Source organism: Gnatocerus cornutus, unplaced genomic scaffold (genome assembly GCF_029298725.1).
Source record: "Gnatocerus cornutus isolate USDA-ARS CGAHR unplaced genomic scaffold, icGnaCorn1.1 ctg00000409.1, whole genome shotgun sequence".
Lineage (NCBI taxonomy): Eukaryota > Metazoa > Arthropoda > Insecta > Coleoptera > Tenebrionidae > Gnatocerus > Gnatocerus cornutus.
Window position 1 is genome coordinate 2,501 of NW_028275724.1, and position 14,521 is coordinate 17,021.

The window sequence follows — 14,521 nt, forward strand, 5'->3', positions numbered from 1 at the left end:
CTCTCTCTTCAAAGTTCTTTTCAACTTTCCCTCACGGTACTTGTTCGCTATCGGTCTCGTGGTCATATTTAGCCTTAGATGGAGTTTACCACCCACTTAGGGCTGCACTCTCAAGCAACCCGACTCTGAGGAGAGATCCTCCCGTTATCGGCAGCGGTCGCTACGGGCCTGGCACCCTCTATGGGCTGTGGCCCCGTTCAAGATGGACTTGGACGCGCCGCACGATCTCGGGATGACGGATCCTCCCTAACACCACATTTCCCGGCGTCCGGTTTCGGCCGCGGGATTCGGTGCTGGGCTTCTCCCTGTTCGCTCGCCGCTACTGAGGGAATCCTAGTTAGTTTCTTTTCCTCCGCTTAGTAATATGCTTAAATTCAGCGGGTAGTCTCACCTGCTCTGAGGTCGCATATGAAAAATAAAAATTTTTCATTCGGTCATTTCGACGATCACGACACGTCTCCCATTCCTTGCTATACGTGTTCGTCATTTTTCTTTTTAAAAAATGGCTAAGTTTACAGAAACGCTTACGATCTGACGTCTGTCGCGATTTGCATTACACGTCTCGGACACGACGACCGTCTATAACGTTCTCAACCTTAAAACGCCATTTTTTTTTTTTAAATGACGACATGTTGAAGAAATAGGACGTGCTACGCCGAAAGACCAGCCAACAACTACAACAAGTAGTAGTTGGTCGCTTTCGCGTCTTAAGATGTCGCGCAAATTTACTCGCTGCACGAGAAACGCACACAAACACACGATTCTACGACACACCACGCAAGAACATGTGCCGACGTAAACACTTTCGTATTTATGATTCGCAAGGTGGACGTCCGACGGACTTTGTAAAAAAAAATACAAAGCATACCCGTCCCGTCCTTTTTGACGAAAAAACACGCTCGAGTAAACGTCTCGGCACACGTTCGAGGCGTGCGTCGTTATATCGTGACGTAAGTGACGATCACGTACATTAATGAGTACCTATTCGACGCGTCGCAACACATCCAACACGCTCCGACGTTTTCGTCCGAAAACGAAAACCGAGCAGTCTTTGAAATTGACACGACCCTCAGCCAGGAGTGGTCCGGGAACATTATATCCGAGGACCGCAATGTGCGTTCGAAATGTCGATGTTCATGTGTCCTGCAGTTCACAAGTTGACGCGCAATTAGCTGCGTTCTTCATCGACCCACGAGCCAAGTGATCCACCGTTCAGGGTAATCTTTTTAAAATTTAAACGCTCGTTCCACAAGAACCCCGATCATGCCGATCGTCCAGCTGTCTATACACGTCTTGCAAAAATTTTTGCGTACGTGCGTACATCCGAAACGAAAATGATCTTCGTGGTTCCGAAACGTGCCACGTCTAAAATTTCGGTGTTGTGGTATGGATATTTATGATTCTCGCTCTTAATTGTCTTTCGTCCGTACTTTCTCGTCTGAAAGGGAACGCGATCGTCGGTCTCAGTTTTACGCGTACGAAAAAATTAAAAAAAATATTAACCCAAACACAAATTTGTATCCGCGCACCGAAAAAGAAGCACTTTTCTTTTTCACGCGGTCTCCGCTTTTACACGCAAAGTACGAGCATGTATGTGTGAAGATGGGACATGTTCGATACGATTTTAATTAGGAATTTGCCAATTTCCTTTTTCTCAGCAATAATTTTAATAAATAATGCTGCTTTCTCTCATAAACTACATTTTCGGTAGTTTTCCTTTATTGTGTCTTTCATTTAGTGTGCGTGTGTGTGTGTCAAGCACTTTAAAAAGTGTGACGAAGAGACGGTTTTTGATCGATCGGAATGAACACATCATTACATCATCGTACTCGTTATGAAAAAGCGAATTAGTATCCGCCGTAAGCGAAAAGAGATTTTCGCGGGCGGTCTTTGTGTTCGTGTTTCAATTTTCTTTCTATATTTTTTCGTCGCCAAACCGAAGACAGATCGTGAATTTTGACGAAAAAATTTATAGACGTGCCAGACTGAGCGTCTAACATAAAATCCTCAAGTTTACCGTTCTATATCGTGACTTAATGACGATTGACGGTGTATATAATTTTGAAATGGTGCAGTCGTACGCTCCGTAAAGAGAATTTTACCGTTTCTAACGAAATCACTTTACCACATCTACCAAAAACATTAAAAAAGCAAGGTGTGATGTGTGTGCGATCGCTCGTTTAACGGCGCTTTCAAAAAACTCTTTGAAGCGTCTAACGACGAACATCATTCACGCGAATCGTAGAATCGGGAGCGTTTCTCGCCGGTCCCGTAGCCGGGCGTAAATCATTTAAAACCCACGGTGTCGTAACCTAATTCGACACCTGCGATTTTCTTCTTTCTCGACTACTCTGCTACATCCTCTCCGTGTGTCCGAAAAAAGAGGACTTCTAACGTCTTTCGACTTTCGCGGTGGAGTTCACAACTTTCCGCGATCCGGTCGAAAAACCGAAAGCGTCCCTCCTTCTTTCCATCATTGGAAAAGATCGAGAGATAGTACAAAAAAAATCAAAAAATCTAGGTACCCGAAGAAACAGCCGTATGCCCGAGCGAATTCGGTTTTTCTCGTTCAAAAAAGGTGAAAAACTCGATCGCAAGGACCGGCGCTGCGGGCCAGCGTAACGCTATTGTTTTTCCGAATATGTACGATTCGTAGTTCAAAACGTCGTACACACGGTGTTTCAAAAAGAAACAAGCAACGGCACGACAAAAGATCGTGCCGTCGACTCCATGTCATCGACGACGGTGTTGTAAAAACATAAAGTGTACATCGACACGATCAAATGAAAATGCATAATAATAAATTATACATATGTCAAAATTCGTGTGTACGAGGACACGTTAATGATCCTTCCGCAGGTTCACCTACGGAAACCTTGTTACGACTTTTACTTCCTCTAAATGATCAAGTTTGGTCATCTTCCCAGCGACATCGACGACGTCGAAACGCCATCGCGTACCGGTCCGAAGACCTCACTAAATCATTCAATCGGTAGTAGCGACGGGCGGTGTGTACAAAGGGCAGGGACGTAATCAACGCGAGCTTATGACTCACGCTTACTGGGAATTCCTCGTTCATGGGGAACAATTGCAAGCCCCAATCCCTAGCACGAAGGAGGTTCAGCGGGTTACCCGGACCGCTCGGTCAGGGAGGACACGCTGATTCCTTCAGTGTAGCGCGCGTGCGGCCCAGAACATCTAAGGGCATCACAGACCTGTTATTGCTCAATCTCGTGCGGCTAGAAGCCGCCTGTCCCTCTAAGAAGAATTGTTTGTACGCCGACAGTAAAAACCGCGCACGACCACCGGGCGAACCCAGGATCGACGGGCCTTTGGGATGTCGAAATACGCCTATTTAGCAGGCTAGAGTCTCGTTCGTTATCGGAATTAACCAGACAAATCGCTCCACCAACTAAGAACGGCCATGCACCACCACCCACCGAATCAAGAAAGAGCTCTCAATCTGTCAATCCTTCCGGTGTCCGGGCCTGGTGAGGTTTCCCGTGTTGAGTCAAATTAAGCCGCAGGCTCCACTCCTGGTGGTGCCCTTCCGTCAATTCCTTTAAGTTTCAGCTTTGCAACCATACTTCCCCCGGAACCCAAAAGCTTTGGTTTCCCGGAAGCTGCCCGCCGAGTCATCGGAAGAACGTCGGCGGATCGCTAGCTGGCATCGTTTATGGTTAGAACTAGGGCGGTATCTGATCGCCTTCGAACCTCTAACTTTCGTTCTTGATCAATGAAAGCGTTTTTGGCAAATGCTTTCGCTTCTGTCCGTCTTGCGACGATCCAAGAATTTCACCTCTAACGTCGCAATACGAATGCCCCCATCCGTTCCTATTAATCATTACCTCGGGGTTCCGAAAACCAACAAAATAGAACCGAGGTCCTATTCCATTATTCCATGCACACAGTATTCAGGCGAAGTTTTAGCCTGCTTTAAGCACTCTAATTTGTTCAAAGTAAACGTGCCGGCCCACCTCGACACTCAATGAAGAGCACCGCGGCGGGATTGAGTTGGGCCGCCCTCTCGAGCTAAGCCCACCGGCAGGACGTCCCGCGGCACGCCAGTTGACACCGCGAACGATGAACCGGCGGCGCGGGACACAGATTCGACTACGAGCTTTTTAACCGCAACAACTTTAATATACGCTATTGGAGCTGGAATTACCGCGGCTGCTGGCACCAGACTTGCCCTCCAATTGATCCTCGTTAAAGGGTTTAGAGTGTACTCATTCCGATTACGGGGCCTCGGATGAGTCCCGTATCGTTATTTTTCGTCACTACCTCCCCGTGCCGGGAGTGGGTAATTTGCGCGCCTGCTGCCTTCCTTGGATGTGGTAGCCGTTTCTCAGGCTCCCTCTCCGGAATCGAACCCTGATTCCCCGTTACCCGTTACAACCATGGTAGGCGCAGAACCTACCATCGACAGTTGATAAGGCAGACATTTGAAAGATGCGTCGCCGGTGCGAGACCGTGCGATCAGCGTAAAGTTATTCAGAGTCACCAAGTTGTACGATGACGGAGACCGCCACCGATTGGTTTTGATCTAATAAAAGCGCTCCTTCCGTTTCCGGTTGGAGCTCTGTTTGCATGTATTAGCTCTAGAATTACCACAGTTATCCAAGTAAATGTGGGTACGATCTAAGGAACCATAACTGATTTAATGAGCCTTTCGCGGTTTCACCTTAATTTGGCTTGTACTGAGACATGCATGGCTTAATCTTTGAGACAAGCATATGACTACTGGCAGGATCAACCAGGGAACTGCGTTCTTGTTTTAAAATAAGAGAGTTTTAGTCTTTCTTTCCTTCTAGTCATATAAGCTACAATAATCGTAGAATTTCGGAAAGACACCTGCTGCTCTTATAAAAAACTGAACACTTTCCTATTATTGTTTTGAAGAAAGTGTGCGTGTCTGCGAAACGAAAACCTCGTAAGAAGAGACGTAACGCCACGCGATCTTTCTGGATGGAAAATTTTTCGACATTTTTCTCACATCATCCTTGATTGAATCTCCTGCAACAATTTTATTCTTATTCATCCGTTCTAAGTTGTCGTCGTCGTCGAAATAAATAATTTGTACACACTTCGGGGTACACGTTTGTCAAAATTCATGAAATGCAACGTAACATTTTTACTTTAATAAATTTTTACAGTGCATTCAGATCGACTAAACGAACAACGACGGATGAATTGATTTATGGATTTTTATTTGTTGCGACTCATCGGAGGAGAGAGTGAAGAAAAAATAATCCAATATCATGGTTACGGAATAATTTTCTATGACTTTTTCATCCTTGTTTGAATCTTGCAACAATTAATTTTATTCATCCGTTCTAAGTTGTCGTCGTCGTCGAAATAAATAATTTGTACACATTTCGGTACACGTTTGTCAAAATTCATGAAATGCAACGTAACATTTTACTTTAATAAATTTTTACAGTGCATTCAGATCGACTAAACGAACAACGACGGAAGGATTACTTATTTTTGTTGCGACTCATCGGACGAAAAGTAGAAACATAATCCTCCATTGTAATATAGTTTTTACGGAAAATTTTTCTTTTATTTTATATCCTTGATTGAATGCTGCATTTTATCCGTCTTTTTTTCGTCAAAAACAGAGATCAATGCGATTCATCGGACGAAGAAATAATTTCCCAGTTCAAAATTTAGAGATTTTTGGGCACATCGACTTGAAATTTTATCGTAAAGAAAAAATATCGTCGTCGACAAGCAAAAGTTCAAACATTCTCCATACTCTTCGCTAGATTGAAAGCGACGGTTTATTGTGAGATTTCTCTTTAGAAATATTCACACGTTACGAGTTTATGAAATTTTATTTATTTCAAAATTCTCGCTCGGACTTTAGTGAGTTGACGCATTTGTTAATTTTTGGTCGTTCTGACACGAACACATAAAATCTTTGATTGCATTTGGACCGCTAACATAGAAACGCTCGCCGCATCCGCAATCTCGCTGTGCATGGTCAATGGCAAGATTTGTCATCCCTCAAACGATGGTGGGTCCACAGGGTACACATTCCGGCCATCGTCCCAACTACGGGTAAGTCGCGGTGTACGAGAGGTAACAAGATAATCGGACGCACATAAAATCACATTTCGATCGTACGCTTTTGTCCGCTGCTACATACCACCACTACTATCCCTATATATGCCAGCGCGGCAGCGTTCAGCTCTGAATCACTCGATGCGCGAAACGGTCGAAATCCCATAGCGCGCCGGCCGCTCGCTATGGGCGAGGGGTCGGGTAAATCGGTCTGATCGCTCGGTGCAAAAGTCCGTTTGGGTACTTAGAGACGGAATTTTAAAATTCTGATTTCGCAGATCAATTTCAAGGGTCATTAGGACTCGAATGCCGTTAACGGTGTTTTGAAAAAAATATTTTTTACGTTTTTACGGCATTTCGACCGAACACCTCAGTTCCGACTTCGGACTTAGAATAATTTTCATCAAAATTTCGAACGCCTCAGTTTCCAGAGGGTTTTAGATCCCGTTTAGTTAGGGGTTTGAAATTATCACAGCCACCCTTGTTTGGTGTTAGTTCGACCGTAACTTTTGTTCGTTTGCATTTAATTTCGATTTTTCTCGGACTTTTGGTCAATGTAAATTTATCAACCGCTACACTTCCGACTTCGGACTTAGACGAATGAGCGCCGAACGCTACAGTTTCGACTTCGGACTTAGAAAAATTTCGCTCGACCGCCACAGTTTCGAATTGGACTTAGAAAAATTTCGGTCGAACGCCTCAGTTTCGAATCGGACTTAGAAAAATTTTGGTCGACCGCTACAGTTTCGACTTCGGACTTAGAAAAATTTCGTTCGAACGCTACAGTTTCGACTTCGGACTTAGAAAAATTTCGCTCGACCGCCACAGTTCCAACATGAGACTTAGAAAAATTTTCATCAAAAATTCGATCACCTCAGTTTCGACTACGGACTTAGAAAAATTTCGGTCAACCGCCACAGTTCCTACTTCGGTCTTAGAAAAATTTTGATGAAAATTTTGAACGCCTCAGTTTCCAGAGGGTTTTAGATCCCGTTTAATTAGAAGCTTGAAATTATAAAATCTACCTTCTATCGATGTTAGTTCGACCCAAACATTTGTTCGTTTGCATTTAATTTCGATTTTTCTCGTACTTTTGGTCAATGTAAATTTGTCAACCGCTACACTTCCGACTTCGGACTTAGACGAATGAGCGCCGAACGCTACAGTTTCGACTTCGGACTTAGAAAAATTTCGTTCGAACGCTACAGTTTCGACTTCGGACTTGGAAAAATTTCGCTCGACCGCCACAGTTCCAACATGAGACTTAGAAAAATTTTTATCAAAAATTCGAACACCTCAGTTTCGACTACGGACTTAGAAAAATTTCGCTCGACCGCCACAGTTCCTATTTCGGACTTAGAAAAATTTTCATCAAAATTTCGAACGCCTCAGTTTCCAGAGGGTTTTAGATCCCGTTTAATTAGGAGCTTGAAATTATAAAATCTACCTTCTATCGATGCTAGTTCGACCCAAACATTTGTTCGTTTGGATTTAATTTCGATTTTTCTCGGACTTTTGGTCAATGTAAATTTGTCAACCGCTACACTTCCGAGTTCGGACTTAGACGAATGAGCGCCGAACGCTACAGTTTCGACTTCGGACTTAGAAAAATTTTGTTCGAACGCTACAGTTTCGAATCGGACTTAGAAAAATTTTGGTCGACCGCTACAGTTTCGACTTCGGACTTAGAAAAATTTTGTTCGAACGCTACAGTTTCGACTTCGGACTTGGAAAAATTTCGATCGAACGCCACAGTTCCGACTTTTTTTCGAAACTGTAGCGTTCAGTCAAATTGCCGTAAAAACGTAAAAAACTTTTTTTACAAAACATGGTCGACAGCATTCGAGTCCTAATAATCCTTGAAATTGATCTGCGAAATCAGAATTTTAAAATTCCGTCTCTAAGTACCCAAACGGACTTTTGCACCGAGCGATCAGACCGTTTTACTCTACCCCTCGCCCATAGCGAGCGGCCGGCGCACTATGGGATTTCGATCGTTTCACGCATCGAGCGATTCAGAGCTGATCGCTGCCGCGGCGGCATATATAGGGAGTACTGATGGTAAGTGGCAGCGATGACGGACAAGTACGCACGATGAATGGATTGACATGAAATCAAATGTGCGCGTCCGTACGATCTGTTACCTCTCGTACATCGCGACCCCGTTTAATGATATTATGCTAAATTAAAAATAAAAATACATCGATGAAATAAAAAGTGGTAAATCTCTAGAAAGACAATATACCGCTGTGAATAAAAATTTCTCGATGAATAGCGAAATGTGAATTAGTCCGCCTGTAACGTGCATTTTGCGAACGAATTAGCTAATTCACCGCTAGTTAAAAAACGTGACCACCCAGTGCTCTTATCCAAAGTCGTCTGCAAATGAGATGAAATTAATAATCTTGACTCTAATGCAGACGACAAATTGAATTGAATAATTTACTTGAATAATGTGACGGATCTATAAAATAAAACACAAAGCCCGAAACACCAAGCAGTAAAAATCTCGATTATTGTTCCGCCCGTTGAAAAACAAAAGATCCGTCACATGGTAAGCAGAACTGGTGAAAATTGTGAAAGACTTGTTTCTCCTCCGATAACAAGCTTGAATTAAATATGATCAAGTGAATGATATTGGAAACCAAAGAACGAAACTGAGGAGAAGCAAATGTTCAGTAATATATTATGAATAATTATAATATTAATATAAATAATAATATTATATTAAAAATGGGAATTGTATGTGGTTGATGGAAAAAGTTTTTTTTTCTGTTGACCGCTACAGTTCCCAATTTGGACTTAAAAAAAAAAAAAAAAAAAAAAAAAAAAAAAAAAAAAAAAAAATGTGTATACGGAAGGTAAAAAGCAAAAAATAAAATATTTTATTATTTTTTTTACGGGTCCCTACCGCTACAGTTCCCACTGAATGTGTCCTTTTCGCGCTAAGTCCATGCAGTCGCTACAGTTCCGAAACTGGACTTGTAAAAATTTCGACATTTTTGAACGCATCAGTTCCGAACGAGGTTTCAAAACTGTAGCGTTCGGTGTAAACGCATCAGTTCCGAATGAGTTTTCGCAACTGTGGCGTTTCATTTTTGTGCTTTCATGGTTGCATAAACAATCGCCAGTGTGAACGCTTCAGTTCCGAATGAGTTTTCGAAACTGTAGCGTTTCATATTTCTGCTTTCATGGTTGCATAAGCAATCGCCAGTGTGAACGCTTCAGTTCCGAATAGATTTTCGAAACTGTAGCGTTCAATGTGAACGCTTCAGTTCCGACTTTGGACTTAGAATAATTTTCATCAAAATTCGAACGCCACAGTTTCGAAAGGGTTTTAGATCCCGTTTAGTTAGGGACTTAAAATTATGACATCCACTTTCGATTAATGTTAGTTCGGTCCGAACTTTTGTTCATTTCCATTTAATTTCAATTTTTCTCGGACTTTTGGTCTTTGTTAATTTTGTCCTTTCGAAACTGTAACGTTCAAAGTGAACGCCTCAGTTCCGAATAGATTCTCGAAACTGTAGCGTTCAATGTGAACGCTTCAGTTCCGAATAGATTCTCGAAACTGTAGCGTTCAATGTGAACGCTTCAGTTCCGAATAGATTCTCGAAACTGTAGCGTTCAATATGAACGCTTCAGTTCCGAATAGATTCTCGAAACTGTAGCGTTCAATGTGAACGCTTCAGTTCCGACTTTGGACTTGGAATAATTTTCATCAAAATTCGAACGCCACAGTTTCGAAAGGGTTTTAGATCCCGTTTAGTTAGGGACTTAAAATTATGACATCCACTTTCGATTAATGTTAGTTCGGTCCGAACTTTTGTTCGTTTTCATTTAATTTCGATTTTTCTCGGACATTTAGACTATGCGAATTTTAGATTTTTCAAGCTGTAGCGTTTGGCGAGAACGCCGCAGTTACGGACAGGTTTTGTGTCAGACTTTCAATAATCTGAAAAAACTCCGAAAAAAGAAAATAATTAGTGTTTTCATGGTTGCATAACAATTTAAAATTCATGCACAAAAATAATCCATCTATATTTCCGTTATTCAAGAATGCAAAGGAAAGACGAAAGTTCGGCAACAATTAGTTTCCGCGGTTGCATAACCATTCAAACGTTATGCTTAAACACAATCCATTTACGATATATAATAAAAATAAAGCTTTATTATCAACTTTGAAGTCCATTCTATTGCTGATCTTTAGACCTATAGATTAGGTCAAGATGTCAAATGTCAAAAAACAACTACAGGTTCCTGTATTTGTAGCAATGCTGGCGCCATCTGTAGAACAGTTACCTAAACTTGAAAGTCAAAAAAATTACAGCTTTCTGTAACTATTAATGTTGGTATCGCCACCTGTTAGTCGAAAACATAATTTAGTGGCGCCATCTATATGACAGGTCTGGAACTTCAGAAATGTCAAAAATTACAAGATTCTGGGTTAATTTACGTATTTTTCTTGAATTTTAAGCATAATTTGACCTGACCTGACCCTAAAATGGCGTCATCTATGTGTCAGGTCTGGAACTTCAGAAATGTCAAAAATTACAAGATTCTGGGTTAATTTACGTATTTTTCTTGAATTTTAAGCATAATTTGACCTAACTGACCCTAAAATGGCGCCATCTATGTGTCAGGTCTGGAACTTCATAAATGTCAAAAATTACAAGATTCTGGGTTAATTTACGTATTTTTCTTGAATTTTAAGCATAATTTGACCTGACCTGACCCTAAAATGGCGTCATCTATGTGTCAGGTTTGGAACTTCAGAAATGTCAAAAATTACTGTTTTTTCCTTTATTTTACATATTGTTTTTGAATTTTGGCGCCTATTTTAACTCAAAAATGGCGCCATCTATATGACAGGTCTGGAACTTCAGAAATGTCAAAAATTACTGTTTTTTCCTTTATTTTACATATTGTTTTTGAATTTTGGCGCCTATTTTAACTCAAAAATGGCGCCATCTATATGACAGGTCTGGAACTCCATAAATGTCAAAAATTACAAGATTCTGGGTTAATTTACGTATTTTTCTTGAATTTTAAGCATAATTTGACCTAACTGACCCTAAAATGGCGCCATCTATGTGTCAGGTCTGGAACTTCAGAAATGTCAAAAATTACAAGATTGTGGGTTAATTTACGTATATTTCTTGAATTTTAAGCATAATTTGACCTAACTGACCCTAAAATGGCGCCATCTATGTGTCAGGTCTGGAACTTCAGAAATGTCAAAAATTACAAGATTCTGGGTTAATTTACGTATTTTTCTTGAATTTTAAGCATAATTTGACCTGACCTGACCCTAAAATGGCGTCATCTATATGACAGGTCTGGAACTTCATAAATGTCAAAAATTACAAGATTCTGGGTTAATTTACGTATTTTTCTTGAATTTTAAGCATAATTTGACCTGACCTGACCCTAAAATGGCGCCATCTATGTGTCAGGTCTGGAACTTCAGAAATGTCAAAAATTACTGTTTTTTCCTTTATTTTACATATTGTTTTTGAATTTTGGCGCCTATTTTAACTCAAAAATGGCGCCATCTATATGACAGGTCTGGAACTTCAGAAATGTCAAAAATTACAAGATTCTGGGTTAATTTACGTATTTTTCTTGAATTTTAAGCATAATTTGACCTGACCTGACCCTAAAATGGCGTCATCTATATGACAGGTCTGGAACTTCAGAAATGTCAAAAATTACTGTTTTTTCCTTTATTTTACATATTGTTTTTGAATTTTGGCGCCTATTTTAACTCAAAAATGGCGCCATCTATATGACAGGTCTGGAACTCCATAAATGTCAAAAATTACAAGATTCTGGGTTAATTTACGTATTTTTCTTGAATTTTAAGCATAATTTGACCTAACTGACCCTAAAATGGCGCCATCTATGTGTCAGGTCTGGAACTTCAGAAATGTCAAAAATTACAAGATTGTGGGTTAATTTACGTATATTTCTTGAATTTTAAGCATAATTTGACCTAACTGACCCTAAAATGGCGCCATCTATGTGTCAGGTCTGGAACTTCAGAAATGTCAAAAATTACAAGATTCTGGGTTAATTTACGTATTTTTCTTGAATTTTAAGCATAATTTGACCTGACCTGACCCTAAAATGGCGTCATCTATATGACAGGTCTGGAACTTCATAAATGTCAAAAATTACAAGATTCTGGGTTAATTTACGTATTTTTCTTGAATTTTAAGCATAATTTGACCTGACCTGACCCTAAAATGGCGCCATCTATGTGTCAGGTCTGGAACTTCAGAAATGTCAAAAATTACTGTTTTTTCCTTTATTTTACATATTGTTTTTGAATTTTGGCGCCTATTTTAACTCAAAAATGGCGCCATCTATATGACAGGTCTGGAACTTCAGAAATGTCAAAAATTACAAGATTCTGGGTTAATTTACGTATTTTTCTTGAATTTTAAGCATAATTTGACCTGACCTGACCCTAAAATGGCGTCATCTATGTGTCAGGTCTGGAACTTCAGAAATGTCAAAAATTACTGTTTTTTCCTTTATTTTACATATTGTTTTTGAATTTTGGCGCCTATTTTAACTCAAAAATGGCGCCATCTATATGACAGGTCTGGAACTTCAGAAATGTCAAAAATTACAAGATTCTGGGTTAATTTACGTATTTTTCTTGAATTTTAAGCATAATTTGACCTGACCTGACCCTAAAATGGCGTCATCTATGTGTCAGGTCTGGAACTTCAGAAATGTCAAAAATTACAAGATTCTGGGTTAATTTACGTATTTTTCTTGAATTTTAAGCATAATTTGACCTAACTGACCCTAAAATGGCGCCATCTATGTGTCAGGTCTGGAACTTCATAAATGTCAAAAATTACAAGATTCTGGGTTAATTTACGTATTTTTCTTGAATTTTAAGCATAATTTGACCTGACCTGACCCTAAAATGGCGTCATCTATGTGTCAGGTTTGGAACTTCAGAAATGTCAAAAATTACTGTTTTTTCCTTTATTTTACATATTGTTTTTGAATTTTGGCACCTATTTTAACTCAAAAATGGCGCCATCTATATGACAGGTCTGGAACTTCAGAAATGTCAAAAATTACAAGATTCTGGGTTAATTTACGTATTTTTCTTGAATTTTAAGCATAATTTGACCTGACCTGACCCTAAAATGGCGTCATCTATGTGTCAGGTTTGGAACTTCAGAAATGTCAAAAATTACTGTTTTTTCCTTTATTTTACATATTGTTTTTGAATTTTGGCGCCTATTTTAACTCAAAAATGGCGCCATCTATATGACAGGTCTGGAACTTCAGAAATGTCAAAAATTACAAGATTCTGGGTTAATTTACGTATTTTTCTTGAATTTTAAGCATAATTTGACCTGACCTGACCCTAAAATGGCGTCATCTATGTGTCAGGTCTGGAACTTCAGAAATGTCAAAAATTACTGGTTTTTACTTTATTTACATATTTTTTTGAAATTTGGCGCCCATTTTGACCCTAAAGTGGCGCCATCTATGTGTCAGGTCTGGAACTTCAGAAATGTCAAAAATTACTGTTTTTTCCTTTATTTTACATATTGTTTTTGAATTTTGGCGCCTATTTTGACTCAAAAATGGCGCCATCTATATGACAGGTCTGGAACTTCAGAAATGTCAAAAATTACAAGATTCTGGGTTAATTTACGTATTTTTCTTGAATTTTAAGCATAATTTGACCTGACCTGACCCTAAAATGGCGCCATCTATATGACAGGTCTGGAACTTCAGAAATGTCAAAAATTACTGTTTTTTCCTTTATTTTACATATTGTTTTTGAATTTTGGCGCCTATTTTAACTCAAAAATGGCGCCATCTATATGACAGGTCTGGAACTCCATAAATGTCAAAAATTACAAGATTCTGGGTTAATTTACGTATTTTTCTTGAATTTTAAGCATAATTTGACCTAACTGACCCTAAAATGGCGCCATCTATGTGTCAGGTCTGGAACTTCATAAATGTCAAAAATTACAAGATTCTGGGTTAATTTACGTATTTTTCTTGAATTTTAAGCATAATTTGACCTAACTGACCCTAAAATGGCGCCATCTATGTGTCAGGTCTGGAACTTCAGAAATGTCAAAAATTACAAGATTCTGGGTTAATTTACGTATTTTTCTTGAATTTTAAGCATAATTTGACCTGACCTGACCCTAAAATGGCGTCATCTATATGACAGGTCTGGAACTTCATAAATGTCAAAAATTACAAGATTCTGGGTTAATTTACGTATTTTTCTTGAATTTTAAGCATAATTTGACCTGACCTGACCCTAAAATGGCGCCATCCATGTGTCAGGTCAGGTCAGGTCAGGTCAGGTCAGGTCAGTTAATTTGACCTGACCTGACCCTAAAATGGCGTCATCTATGTGTCAGGTCTGGAACTTCAGAAATGTCAAAAATTACAA

At 39.8% G+C, this 14,521-nt stretch overlaps 2 non-coding genes and 1 pseudogene across 2 annotated transcripts; all 3 read right to left on the reverse strand.

Moving 5' to 3' along the window:
- LOC148165281 (large subunit ribosomal RNA) overlaps positions 1-405 on the reverse strand; it is a pseudogene marked incomplete at its 3' end in the record, with an annotated part of 2,905 nt that extends 2,500 nt beyond the window's left edge.
- Positions 406-1,063: 658 nt separating this feature from the next.
- On the reverse strand, positions 1,064-1,220 carry LOC148165282 (5.8S ribosomal RNA). The gene has a single exon (XR_015771607.1). It is a non-coding gene; the product is annotated as a 5.8S ribosomal RNA (ribosomal RNA).
- Positions 1,221-2,842: 1,622 nt separating this feature from the next.
- On the reverse strand, positions 2,843-4,763 carry LOC148165283 (small subunit ribosomal RNA). The gene has a single exon (XR_015771609.1). It is a non-coding gene; the product is annotated as a small subunit ribosomal RNA (ribosomal RNA).
- Positions 4,764-14,521: the final 9,758 nt, after the last annotated feature.